The following is a 13,693-nucleotide window of genomic DNA, read 5'->3' as shown; positions in this document are numbered from 1 at the left end:
GATTTGACATTAAGAGGTAGCCAGGAGTGGTTAATGCCACACATTTCTGATTCAAATGAGATCCAGAAGGTGGAAAAAAGGTTTGGGAGCTTCTGAATCCTGAGTTTTTTGCCTGGCTCACTGAAAGGTTAGCAGGCAGCAGCAAACTTTTTCTCCAGGCTGTGAAGGGATCTGCGTGGATGGACCTCAGTATAGGCTGCAGCATCTGTGCAGTGAGGTAATAAAATCTGGGATTTAGACTCGAAAGCATCTCTATTTATTATTTGCAAATTCTTGTGTGCTTTCAGCAAAATAAATATCTGACGCTGGTTAAGTTTTTCTGTGTCTTCTGCTGCTCGTCATTGCAGATCCACATCCTAGTGCTTATGGCATATTATGTTACAGCCAACCAACTAACTTCCTCTTAAACATGTTATTTCTACTCTGTTGCTCGTGATATTGATGGCTATTTTGACCTTTGCAGTTCTCTAATTACTGAAGCCCTAAAATAGTACACGTCAGGTAAAATATTCTCTTTTTGAAGTTCCTTTTTCCTCGCATGCCTGAGCTGAAAGACCATATAAACCAAGATTATTCAAACACTTAGACCACTGCACAGAACGTCAAGGGAAATTTTGTTAGCGAGAACAAGTGACTGTTTTGTTCCACTTTTACTTTTGAGGTACTTTTTCCTCAGCAGAAGCTGATAGTACACCAGTGCATTTACCATGCTGTTACAGAAACGGTTCAAAACCGTCCCCTTACAACTCCCCAGAAATGAACATTCGTGAAACTATTTTTTTCCTGTATTCCTTCATTTCAAGTTCGTGAAACATCACCAAATAACGTGTTGTTTTAGAGCTGGCAACCAGTTTCCCCAGTCGTATCGGGCAGCGCATTCGCTGTCTCATCAGAGGTCATTTTTAGCTATTGTACCTCTTTGTCTGGTCCAGTTAGAAAAGCGCACAAGCACTCCAGTACTATCAGTTATGCTTGGAGGAACATAAGAAGGGTGAGGGGGAGGGGAGGCTACACAAACTCAGAAATAGCCCGTTTCTTTGCTTTGAGAGAGTGCAGCCTGCTAACAGCCAGGTCCAGCCTGCCAGAAAATTGGTGTACTGCAGTCTTAGGATCGGTAGACAGCATGAAAAAACCCAGGCCACAGAAATATGCCCTCCCAAAGATCTCTCTTTATCGAAAAAGGAAAAAAAAAGTCTCTTACAAGTGGCATCCTTATTGAATTTGTCTTCATTGAAATTAATTCTACGTTGTGGCCTAGTTCTTTTTTATTTCTGAACCTATTATGGGCCACATCTGTGGAAGTCTGTATCAGCTATTCTGAAACCAGCTGCTGCTGAGATTCTTCCAGTTAAGCTGAAATTAAGAGCAGGTTTGTGGGCTCCCTACCTGCTGTGAAGCCGTGATACAGTTTGTAAAATTACATATGGGTGAGAAAATCTGACTGCCAGGACTTGAAAAGTTGGTACTATATACAGCATTTAACATGAACCTAAAATAACCATGTACACTGGGACTCTACTTACTTTGTAATATTAACTTTTTCTGCTCTCTTCCTCAGTGTCTTTGTAAAAGCAATGTTGAATAACATGATGCAAAAAAAAAAAAAAAAAAAAAAAAAAAGAGTGGGTTTGAGAGGATCAAAGCGCAAAAATCAAAATCAGGTTATATCCTAGAAACTGTGCTGATGGTCAGGGCAAATATGAAAGACATTCGAGTTAAAAAAGTTGATTCTTCAAGAAAAGTCTCTGGATTATTTCTGCCACGAGGAAAAGCTCGTTACATGCCATAAATAAGATGATGGAGACAAACACCAATCATCTTTTATCATTAAAGCAATGCCATTGCAAGGAGACAATCTGTATGAGTAAAAGGCAAAGAGGATATGATCACATCCTCACACCCCCTACAATTTGTCATCAGATATGCCCAAGTCACTTATAATAAATTCTCCCAAAATATGTGCAGCCCTTCAAATGGAAAATTATTTTCCAATCTGCTTGCTAGATTTGTGCCTAAATTAACAGGGCGTAAGAGCTTGACCTCAATCCATACAGACACCGGTGTCCAAAACTTTGCTGGGTTGTGGTGTGTTTTCATAGCACAAACTTTGGAAGCAGCCTGACACTGCACAGCTACTGAAGCATGACCGAAGAAGAGAGAAAGATTTTTGTGGCACACATGAGAAGTCGACGTATTTTATCAAAGAATATACGCTTGTTATTGATTGAAACCATTTTGTCTCAGAGGGAAATTTGTGCCACCCACAAACTCTGACAGAACACCAGTGTTAGAGTGTCTCATCTTAATTGGAGTCAGAAATTTTAGTTTCTTGATAAAAAGCATCACTGGGAATATTTCTGTGTGGTGATCTGCAGATGTACATGAGTATTACAGCTGCCTGTGACTTCCAGTTTGTAACTTCTGCTCATGGCTCTTCGTATTTTCAAATATACCAAGAAAAAGTGTGATTTAGAGTTTAGAAGATTATTTGTTGTCAGGATTTGTGAGCTCTTTTTTTCTGACCCAAGCACACTTTGAAAACAAAATTTCTGGTTTAGATTAAAATTGATATATATTGTTTTACTGGCAGAACTGGAGAACTAACTAAAGCTAAGGGCTGTGTTTAGAAAAGGTTGTTGAGAAACAAATATGAAGGGATGACTCCAAGGAAAATGCTGGTCTGAGTCTTGAGATGGCGAGACCGATTCCTTAGATACATTCACTAAATCTCAGATAGGTTTGTAACAACAAAAACTCTGAGCAAGCACAGAGCAAGTGCTAAAGCAATTTTCTCCTCTAGATTACATTTCCCTGAATATATCTGTGTATGTTACATGTATATGTGCACACATGCACACACATATATATGAAATGTAATCCAAACTTGGCTTGTTTGCTTGCCTTGAAGTATTTTTATATGCTTTCAGCTTTGCTTTTCAAGACACGGCCTTTTTTTTTCCTTGCTCTTCTATGATGGTGTTTCTCAGAAACCTTTTCTTATCTAAACTTCCACCAATCATTCCTAAGGCTAAGTTATGCAGACAAGTCATTGCACAGATTTTCATCAAAATGCCATTTTCCTTAACTTGAGAAAGCCTGGTCCCAAATGCTGAACAAATAATTTATTAGACCATAGCAAAAGTAAATAAATGTTTTCCTGCTTCAAATATTTCATTAGCCAGAATTATTATACATGCAAGTCTATAAATAGCAAAACACGTATTGAGCCATTAATATCGCTGACATTCTCATACAAAATACCGTAATTTAGCGAATTTGAAATGGGAGGACATCTCCTGGAAGATTTCTGGCAAAGATAAAATGGGTAAACAGTGTCTGCAAACAGATTAATCTCCCATGGTAATGGTATGTTACTAATGATTTGAAAATTCAGAATGTCTTCTCCACCTGAAATTTCTACATTGACAATATTGTGTAAATACATTTTGCTCTCTTTTAAGTCTATAAATTCTTATACTGTTCCAGTTTTGCTTTTAAAACCCAGAAGCGCTGGAATCAGCAGAAGAAATGTGAGAAAATCTCCTGTTTAAAATTACATGGACGGAGGAACTCTGCTAGTGACTTTCCATGAAATTAATATACGGCTTGATTGTTTTTAAAGTCTCTACATCTTCTGAATTTTTAATTGCCATTCCATTAAAGTGGAATACCCCTCTCTTACTACGCCTGAGATGGGTTCTCCAGTCCTGTCACACCCCTAGCCTCAGGACCTTATTTTTTTATGGGAACAAAGAGCACAAGACTGGGCCCTACGGAAGCAAATATGGAAAAGAGCAAGCATTTTAAACATTACTCTGTCAAGTAACACAGCAAGCACTGTGTGGAGTGTGCTCACCTTTTACTGTCTGAGGAAGAGAACCTCTATGGACTATAAGAGAAAAGGACTAGGTCATAAAAATCACATTTTTATGTAGAGGAGTTGGGAAGTCTCATGCACCTTTCATTGCTCTGACTTGTCAATTTTCACCATATGGAAATTATTAGCCTAATACTGTAGCACTAAAACTGCCCAGGAATGCTGATTTATAATGGATTTCTTAGTCTTTGTGTAAAGAAACGCTAAACTGCTATACAAACTGTGATTAGAAAACCTACTGTCTCGTGTTATAGGCTTGTGCCTGGGGTGAATTCTTCAAGCTTAGGGATGTGACGTCTGCTCTGGTCCATTCGCAGGTAAATCCGGAATCAGTGAACTCGGAATTCCCACAAAACACTGCATGTCTGGAGTAACCGAAAACGCAATTTGGCCTGTGATTGAAAAAGTGTGCAGGAAAGATGCTGATGCATAAGGAACAAAATCCAGACATTCCAGATACATTATTTACTATTGAGACATTTAAAAACACTACCTTAAAGTAATGAAGCTGCCTTTGAAGGGCAGGCGAGGCACATTTTTTAAAGCGCGCCCTCTCTGTATTTTGACCAGCTGCTATGCACGTCCGATAATATTTTTTCCTGTGAATTAGAATTAAATTTGATTGTCCCAAATACATCCCGCTCGGGCATTCATGCTGAAAGCAGCAACAATTGTCAATGACCTTTAACACGCCTGCTATTCAAATTAGTGCAGATCATTAATCACACATAGCTTACATTTTATGATTCGTGTATCCTTCATTACCAACTTTCCCTCTCACTCGCTGACCACCCCCCCCCGCCCCTTTCCTTTATTCCGAGGGTTCTGGTAATAAGCACTGGAAAGGGCAGGATTTAAAGCCTCCCCCTCCCGCCCCAATTTTATTTTCTTCTCTTTGCCAGAGGTGCCGGAGTGATTTGCGTCCCAAGTGCAAGACGGGGCTGGAGGGAGGCAGGAGCGGGGCCGGTGCGCCGGGGCGGGACCGGGGGGCAGATTCGGAGGGGGGGCTCGGAGCCGGGGTGCTCGGGGCGGGGGGAGGCTCTGCCAGCCCAGGGCGCCGAGATAACACCGACCCTCCGTCAAAAGTCCTCCGTACCGATTCTACGTCATCGCACATTAGGAGACAAAGAAAGAGAAAAAAAAAGCCTCCACACCCTTGATGTCTAGTAGCAAGCTTTAGCAGATTAAATTAGGCTTTCCAGCCATAGACTAAACATACTCCCCTCGCCTATGGCACACAGATTTGGCGTGATTAAACCGAGCTTCGCAAATCACGCAGGAAAACAAGACTTGAACTTTTCAGATACAGGAGAGGTGGTGCTTTTTTGTTGTGTTTTCTTTTTTTTTTTTTAAAGCCATATGGCAGATTGATTTGTTCGGAGGTCTTTCAACTTCCCCAGCGTGGCTGTTGAACAGTATTCCTCTTTGATCTTGATTGAAGACTTTAATGTTGTTGTTTCTGCGCATTTCAATAGATCCATAAATATTTTACCAGTGGAATTCGCAAAAAAAAAAAAAAGTTTCTAATAGAAATATATCTGGGGCAACTCCAACTCGCACCTTTCGTAGCGGAGGTACGTGGGAACCGGGGTGGCGGCGGACCGGAGCGCCACTCCGCACCCGCACAACGCGGGGTCCGGCTACCCCCACCCCGGGGCGGCCGCACCCCGCGCCCCAACTTTGCTCCGCGGAGACAATAGTCACCGTCCTGCGGGCTCCGCACCGGGCCGGCCATCGCGGGCGCGGGGGGACGCGGGGCGGGCGGGGGGGCGGGCGCGGCGGGCGGGGGCGGTGCGCGGGCGCGGGGCGCGGCGGGGGCCGGCGGGCCGCCCCCACCCGCGCCAGTGGAGCCGCTCGGCGGATCATGTGCAGCTGGCGACCGCTCGCATGCGGCGCATGGTTTCACCTTCAGGGCGGCGGGTGGCTCGGCGCGCCCTTCCCCGAACATTGCAGCCGGCAGCGGAGGAGGTGAGGGGTGGCGGAGCGGGGGGCTGGCTCGGGGGGCGGGGGGTCCTCGGGATGCACCCCTGGGGAATAAAAGAAAAACTTCGCGCCCCCACTCCCCGGGAATAGGGACTATCCCCTCGGTCATCGGAGCGGCTCTAAAATGGTAACTTTGCGCTGTTTCGCGAGGAGGAGGTTGGTTTTACTGCAGTGGTGGTGCCGGGCGGGGTGGGGGGGGGCGCGATTTGTGGGCTCTGGGAGCCTTTTGGCTTTGTACGGTCTGTCAGAGGCGGGGGGAGCGAACAGCGATATTAATCCATTAAGAAACAAAGAACAAATTGCCTCACTTTAAAGTAAAATGCTTCGGCTAATGAAGGTGGGTGATGGGTCTTCGAGCTCCGAGTAGCCACTTAAATTATTAAGTGGTGGTGTTTTTTTTTTTCCCCCTCCCTGATAGTATTGATTTTGTGTGTGCGTGAAATGCCTGGTGTGTGGTTGTGTGCCCCCCTCCCCCTTGTTTTTTTAGCTACTATCCGCTCCGTTGCGAGTCGATAGCTGCGTGATCCCCGTTACCGAAGTACACAGTTTATCAAAGGAAGTTGGGGGTGGGCGAGCAGAGAAAACAATTATTCACATATAGAGAGCGAGAAGGGCCCGAAGGACAATGTCTTTGTAGCGATTATTTCCAGAAGAGGAAAATAGCCCATTTGATGCGGGTGGGGTGGGGAGAATGACAGGGAGTTTGTATGTTAAAAAAAAGGGGGGGGGGAAGATCTACGGGAGAGGGGGAAGGAGAGAGAGAAGAGAAGAATAGAAATAATGCAGTTCCAGACATTTTGTGCTATAAAAGCTTTCCTCCTCCTCCTGGTCCCTCCCTCCCCCCGCTACTATCTTCGGTGATAATTAGCATAGCGCCTAGTCGCGATCCTAATGCGAATTAAGTACTCGGGCAAGTTGAGGAAAGTTTGGATGGGTAAACTTTGCTGTGAGGGAACAAGGTGGGGTGTTAAAATAGGCAGTACGTGTGGGGAGGCGTGCGGAACATGACAGCCGGCCGTTGTTTTTCCCCTCCAACTAGCTAACCTCTGCAATTACTGCTGGAGACAAACCCTGTGTTTTAAGCCGAAAAGTGTCGGTTTGAAGTCAGCACCATTTATTGGGAACGTTAATAAGCTCCCAGCAGCAGACAAGGATCTTCTGGGGAATGCGCATTGTGTGTGCCCACAACTTATCCTTTATGTTACCCCTATAGATACGGAGGCGCTCGGGCACTGTAGGTGCAAATATAATTTTGCTCGGACTACTCTCTAAACATTAATTCTAGTCTTTATTTAATCCAGATGCAGGGTTCTCTCCCCCCCCGCCCCGTATTTGCTGCCTTATTGTTAGTTTACATTTTCTGAAAAGGCGACTGGTGTAACCTGTGGAATTTGAAATGCAAATAAAAGCCTGTGGGAGTTGAGGCAGAACAAATCAGCATTTATAAAGTGAAAAAGATTTAATGTCTTTGAAACCATTGCGAGATTTTTTTTTTTCTAATAAGAACTGAATCGTGACGTCAAGTCGGTTGGGAAATATTTTTTTAAATTATTTTTTTAAATGTTTGAAACGCGGGTATGCGAAGTGCTTGCAGGAAAAACAGATTACAAGATTAACATCTGTTAACATGATCGTTTATCTCCAGCCAAAAATAGGTCAGTCCTTTCTTAAGGAAACACGATTGCTGGGCGCATGATTAAATAATGAAATTAGGCTGATGAGCTCATAAATTAGACGCTGTGCCGACGCGCGTTAGGATCCGACCTGTGACAAAAATACGTAATTCGGGGACTGCCGGAGAGCGGTGCGGGGTCAAAGTCCCTTTTTGGGGAGAGGCGCAACTCTCTCGCCGTCTCCTCCTCTTCCTCCTCCTCCTCCTCCCTCTTCCCCACCCCGCTCCCCATAGCGAGGCGCTCCCTGGCTCGCCCCCAGCGTCTCCCCGGCCGGGGACCCGAACTCTTTCCCTGCGAGCGGAGAAGTTTCCTTGGTGGGGAGGGGTGCCGGGGGTGCTGCCGCGGGTCGGGGGCGAGGGGGGGCCGGACGGATGCCCCGTGGAGCCCCGCCCGCTGGCGCTGCCCGCCCCGCCGGGGCGGCCCCAGCCCGCCGGCCCGCCCCCCGCCACCGCCCGGGCCCGCCCCGCTCGGCTCCGGGTTGTCGAGGCGCGGCGAGGTGGGACGAAAAGCCGGGAGGAGCCGCCGGGCCAGGCTCCTGCTTTCGCCCGGCCCCGGCGGTGTGCGCATCCTCCGCCCAGCCTCGTTATTTATATCCCCTCGCAGCTTCCCCTCTCAGTGGCGGGGTTGAAGGGGTTGGGCTTTTTTTGGAAGTGGATTTAAAAGTGCCGTTACGAAATCTCCTTGAGCCCGGCAGTGCTATCGATATTTTATTCTTCTTTTTTTTTTTTTTTTTTTTTTTTTTGACGGATTAATTGATTTCTAGGGGAAGGTCGCAGCTCTTCAGAATTGCGGGCTGGCTGCTCGGCGGTCAGTCGGGGAGAGGTCCCAGAGGCCTGCCCAGCGAAGGGCCGCCGTGCTTTGGCCCTGTGCCACGAACTTTATTTCATGCTTGCTGTACTAAATGAGTTAACAGCCGAAGGGTTTTTCATTAACTCGGCTTGGCAACCGTGTATTTGCTTGGATTCCCCCCCCCCAAAAAAAAAAAACCCACAACAACCCATATAATTTAAAGCAGAAGCTGAATGGGAAAATGTGGGTTACTTTTTTTGGGGGGGGGGGGCGGGGGGGTGGTGTCTGTTTTTCAGGCTCTTCTGTCAGATTTCCTTTGTGCCCTCCTCCCTGTGCATGGTGTGCGGGTGGGTTGATAGCTCAGAGTTCTATTCTGCAGGGTGTGCATCTCTTGATTTTTGACCGTTGCTTTCCTGTGGTGCTTTAAGACCCCGCATGCCCTGAAGAGGGGACCAAGCAAGAGGATGCAGACCCTAAGGGAGAGCAGTGACCTGCAGCTGCTTCCCCTCTATCTCCCCCTCAACCCTGCAGGGGTGTGTGTAGGGGCACGCAGTTGTTTGCGGGACAAGTGCATATGTTGCAAGCAGCGTGCAGGGCTGTGCATGGGCTGTGTTGCACTGCTGCAACGTGGGCCACATGTTTGTGTGTGCGCAGGTTGTGCTGGGGTTGGGGTGGGTGGGTGTGTGTGTGCACGCTGGGATGTGGATCGCAGGGGTGCAGGGCTGGGGAGGTGCTGCATTGTGTCAGGTGCATGTGTGTGCTCACGCATGTGTGTGTGTAGCGCTCATGCTGTGCCCCGGGAGTGGGTGCGGGTGGTAGTGGGTGCCTGGAGCAGGGACCTACCTACTTCTCCAGTGGAGCCCCCCATGCTTGCCTCCCAGGCTTGCTGCTGCTAATACGCCAACAGTAACTGTATTACAAGAGGTATTGGGTGTTTTGGGGTGAAAGCAGTGCTGGGGAGGCGTGGCGGTGATGGGAGCAAAGTTTTCATCAAGGCAGGGAACATTTTGAGAGTTTCGCTCCTGTGGTTGCATCAGCTGGCAGGGACGAGTGGTCTCTCTCAGAGCTGCCGCTTTGTTTCCCACCAGCGTGTCCTTTGGCTCTGTCACAGCAAACCCACGGCTGGTGACCCTGGTCGTACGCTGCTCTGCGCACCCCAACTTGTCCTGCTGGGCAGTGAGGAGGGGTGAGTCACAGTGGTTTTCGGAGCTTTCTCCCTGGTAAAACTGGAAGCTGAAGTTCTGTAAGAGCACCTGTGGTGTAATAGTGTTATGGTGCAGTTATTCCAGGAGATTTCTTTATTTTCGCAAGAGTAGCTGCTATAACCATCTGGAATGAGCTCTGTACAATAAAGTATTTTGTGTGGAGCTTTGTGTTACTGGCATGGTGCGCGTCTTCACTGACTCTGGTTTTAAAATATCATTTAAGTATCTCTAATAATTCTTTCCCATAATTAGTTTTCAAGCCTTTAGTTCTCGTAAAACAGTGATGTTGAAGTGACATCTAGTTAGTGATAAATATTATGTGGTCTGTGTGAGCATTATAACCCCCCTCTAAAATGTTAGGTTAATATGCAAAGATAATGCTTACGAAAGAAAAAAAAAAAAAAAGAAAAATCAAACATTGTTGAGAATAATGTTACCTTAAGGAATGATCTGATGGAAGAGTGTCCCAAAAAACCCCCAAACGTTTAGAGAGAGAAGTGATATTTGTTAGTAGGGCTCCTATCTAAGCTCAGCATGACCTTCTAAATTGCTGTACGTGACTAAAACAATATGCATCAAGAGCTCTATACAGTCCCTCCATGAATGTGAATGACTACTTCTCTGTGCATCATAGAAAGGAAAACAGTTTACATCACTAAGGTGAAAGCTTCTTATTGTTATTTGCAAGGGACCTCAGTATATAGCTAGCTGAAATGGAGCAACAGGAGTGACATTCAGCTTTTGTAGACAGAAGTTTTCCTGTGACAGTGACTGATGTCATTGCTTTAAAAATCAGGTTCATCGCATGTTTTTATAGTTGGTCATAGTATCGTGCTGTCACCAAGATTTAATAATGGCAGTTACCAGTACAGAAGTACTCACTGAAGGTGTGAAAATGATTGTGCCATCGTTCTGTTCTCTGCCTGTTGAACTGCCTGAAAGTGCAGCCACCCCTCCTTTCAGGAAAGGAAGATGTTTATGACTTAAAACTTCACAGATCTGCTTCAGAAGCAGGAATGTTGGCTTCAATTGACTGAAAAATTAGTAGCCTTTAGAATGCACCTTACTGTGGGTGTTTCTGTAGCTGGTACCAGAGGGGGCAGCCTGGAAGAATATCATCAGATGAATGATGTAGTCACCAACTCTTGCAAACTTTGGGTAAAACTTTGGGCAGTGTATTTATTCACATTTTTTAAGGTCTTTATGTGCAAATGACTTCAACAGAGTTACCTATAGTTACTTGTGGTCTTAACTGGTGAGTTTTACACTGAAGTCGCATTGAATGGAGAATGTCTATATTTAGTATGAACCAAAACCTGTCAACTTTGAAAGGCCGCACTTCTGTGAAGACTTAAATTCATGCCAAGTACTTCCAGGACTTCTCTGGGATTACATACAGTATGCAAAATGAGCCAATGCATAAGCTTTTGTGAGACCAGTGGTGAAGTCCATATATGTATACTCAAACTGGAAAGCTGGGTTTGACTGTATTGTTTCTTAAAGTCATCTGAATAGAAAGCTTAAATACAAAGTGGTTGCGTTTCACAGGAGGCAACTTGTCCGAACTTGCAAATTTTACAGGTAAAAATGTACCTGTTTAAGTGTTTGAGATACAAGTATGAATTTGTAGATGCATACCTTTTAAGCCTGAATGGGCATTAGGTTTCTGTGCAGAAAGAGGAAGAGGACTACTACTGTTTTTCATAGCTGTGTGATATTCCTTAGTTGGATAAGAGCGTGTACAATACAACCATACAACAATACAACCATAAATTGACTTGCTGCCTGTGAGCCCAGTGCTGTCCCATAATAAGCCTGCTTACCACTCCCATTGGCTACTAGTTGCATGAGGGTGTCTCTGGGTAGAATTACAGTTTCTCTATGTGAGTCTGAAATCCTTAACAGCATCAGCAGTTAATCAGCTAAAACATACTACAGTGATTTTTTAATTTTTTTTTTTTTCTGTAGCCATAGACTTAATCCAGTTAATTAGTCATTGCATGGCAAAAAAGCAGAAAAAAAAAGTCACATTTCTTTGATTAGATATTTGCAATATAAATATTTGAACCTTGGAGCAACATTGATTTTTCAAAGCAGACATCTTACATACTTCAAATGTTTATACACTTCAGTGCTAGGATAAAGCTGTTCTGACTCAGTCACTGAAGGCAAAATTCTCTTTTTCAGTTACCCACTTTGACTGCACAGTAACTCCCTGGGTGTCACCAGTACCGTACCTGGGAGTTAGAAAGACTTAACAAATAGCAGCATTTCTTCATTGTCACTTCTATGTTAAAAGTAAATGAGACTTCCTTTCCTTTTCCAGCAGGAGAGGTTCTAGTAAATATTATGTTAGTGAGCCCGCATTAAAACGCACTGGTGGATTATGGTCCAGGTAGTTAAGGTTGGCATGGCTCTCGTTAGGGTGATGACTTCATTGCAAATGTTTACTTTCATTACCTAACTGTTAGTCAGCAAATGTTCTGTCTCTTGATCTGCTGAACCTGCTTTGCTGTTTGAAGCCAGCAAGCTCTGTTTCTTTTGATGCGATGATTGCTCAACGTCGATTATTCATTTTTTGATGTTGTTTACAGCTGGGTTATCTGTAGAGGCCCATCAGCGTTGTTACACGCTTGATGTTAGCAGTTTCTCCTTGCGTTCCTGAAACTGTATTACGGCAACAGCCTTTGTGCAAACGGACTCAGGGCATTAAGCATATGTTCCCAGATTAAATTAGCGCGCGGATGGACAATACTTGCATCTCTTAAGTTACCGCCAAACTATTTTTTGACTAATAAGTTCTAGCAGGTATTTTATAGCAATAGCACAGGGCTGTTGAGAGATGATTCATTTGTTTATTGCTCTGGAGTTGTGAGCTGACATTGCAGAAGGAGCCCTGTTGCAGTGACATGGGGACAGAGGCTGTTTACGCAGTGACAAAGTCACGCGTTAATGAAGACACTGGTCTAAACTGTTTTCAGTCTTACATTGCGGAGAAACAGAGGCTTTTTACTGTGGATTCAAGACTACTTACATTCTGATTACTACTTAAGATCCACTTTTGCTAACTTTTCATCAAAGCGGTTGCTTGTGGAGAACAATTTAATTTGTATCAGCAGGATATTGCGTAGCTTAATGCTCCTTCAACAAAGTCCACGTTTGGTTATGGGCTGTTGCAGAAGCCACAGGCCAGGCCTTGCTGTTGTACAGTTGTCGTAAAACCCACGGTAACTTTAGTAGGATGACTCTGAATTTACAAGGCTGTTTGTGGGGGATGAATTTAGCACACAGCACTTAGCTCCTAATTAAAGCTTATAGTATTACATCCGTAATCAGGGCACTCTTGGAACCTCTAAGAAATTACTTTTTTTCTTTGTCCACTCTTCTGCCTTTTCTTTCTTGCCATCTTGCTGTATGGCATTGGGAGCTTGCTTCGCAGTGCTGGGGCTGTCATGTTCACGTCCCAAAGGAAACATTTTCCAGCAACGTACTCCAAATTGCAAACTAGAACGATTTTGTGGCTCCCCAAATCTTTAAGACCAGTTTCTAAAATGATCTAGCTTTTAATCTTCTTTTCGAAGTTAAACAGAAACTACAAAGCATATGTAATTACAATTTGTAGCTATTTTTAGGCTCCTGACATGTTTCAATTGTAGTATAATGATAAAAACAAATACTCGGCACAGAGGCTAGACAGACAATTTTCAAACCAACAGCATCCGCTCCAGCTGCCCTGCCTGTGTTTCATACATGTTTACTTTGGTCCTTTTTTTTTTCCTGTTGTTTTTTCTTTTTTTGGTTGGGAATGTACCAAAACTGTATGTTTCAATACATGACTGGGGGAGTGTGCAGAGAAAACGAGAGCTCTGTGTATCGTGCAGGTCCTGTTGGGAGTGTTTGCTGAAAATCGGATCATGTGTCAGTGAGTTTTAACGCATTGCACACACGCGCATGCTTTGCTTTACCGGCAGGTAAAATAAAGGAAGAACGGTGAGTTGGCTTGTCACTATTTTTACACTGCGTAGAAATGCTTGTGTTGGCTTATTACTGGGATAATACTGACTTAATGATAATTTTTCCTTGCCGTTTTAAAAAGATGGTGAGCAGTGAAGTGGCATTAGTTTTCAATAAAGAAAGAGAGGCTAGTGGAAACTGAGGTGTTTTAG

The 13,693-nt window shown here is 44.7% G+C and overlaps 1 protein-coding gene across 3 annotated transcripts in view; it reads left to right on the top strand.

Moving 5' to 3' along the window:
• Positions 1-5,706: 5,706 nt before the first annotated feature.
• Positions 5,707-13,693, top strand: part of ZNF516 (zinc finger protein 516) — a 102,851-nt gene continuing 94,864 nt past the window's right edge. The window contains exon 1 of one of the 3 annotated variants that reach the window (XM_065832154.2): positions 5,707-5,845. The gene's annotated coding sequence lies outside the window, so the exon portion shown is untranslated. Of the gene's footprint in view, positions 5,846-5,995; positions 6,017-13,460; positions 13,518-13,693 lie in introns of those variants that run through there. The other 2 variants (XM_071804307.1, XM_065832160.2) reach the window with 2 other exon arrangements.

The sequence above is a fragment of the Patagioenas fasciata genome, chromosome 2 (assembly GCF_037038585.1).
Source record: "Patagioenas fasciata isolate bPatFas1 chromosome 2, bPatFas1.hap1, whole genome shotgun sequence".
NCBI lineage: Eukaryota > Metazoa > Chordata > Aves > Columbiformes > Columbidae > Patagioenas > Patagioenas fasciata.
The sequence above is the reverse complement of the archived record's forward strand: the minus strand, read 5'-3'. Positions and strand labels throughout refer to the sequence as shown.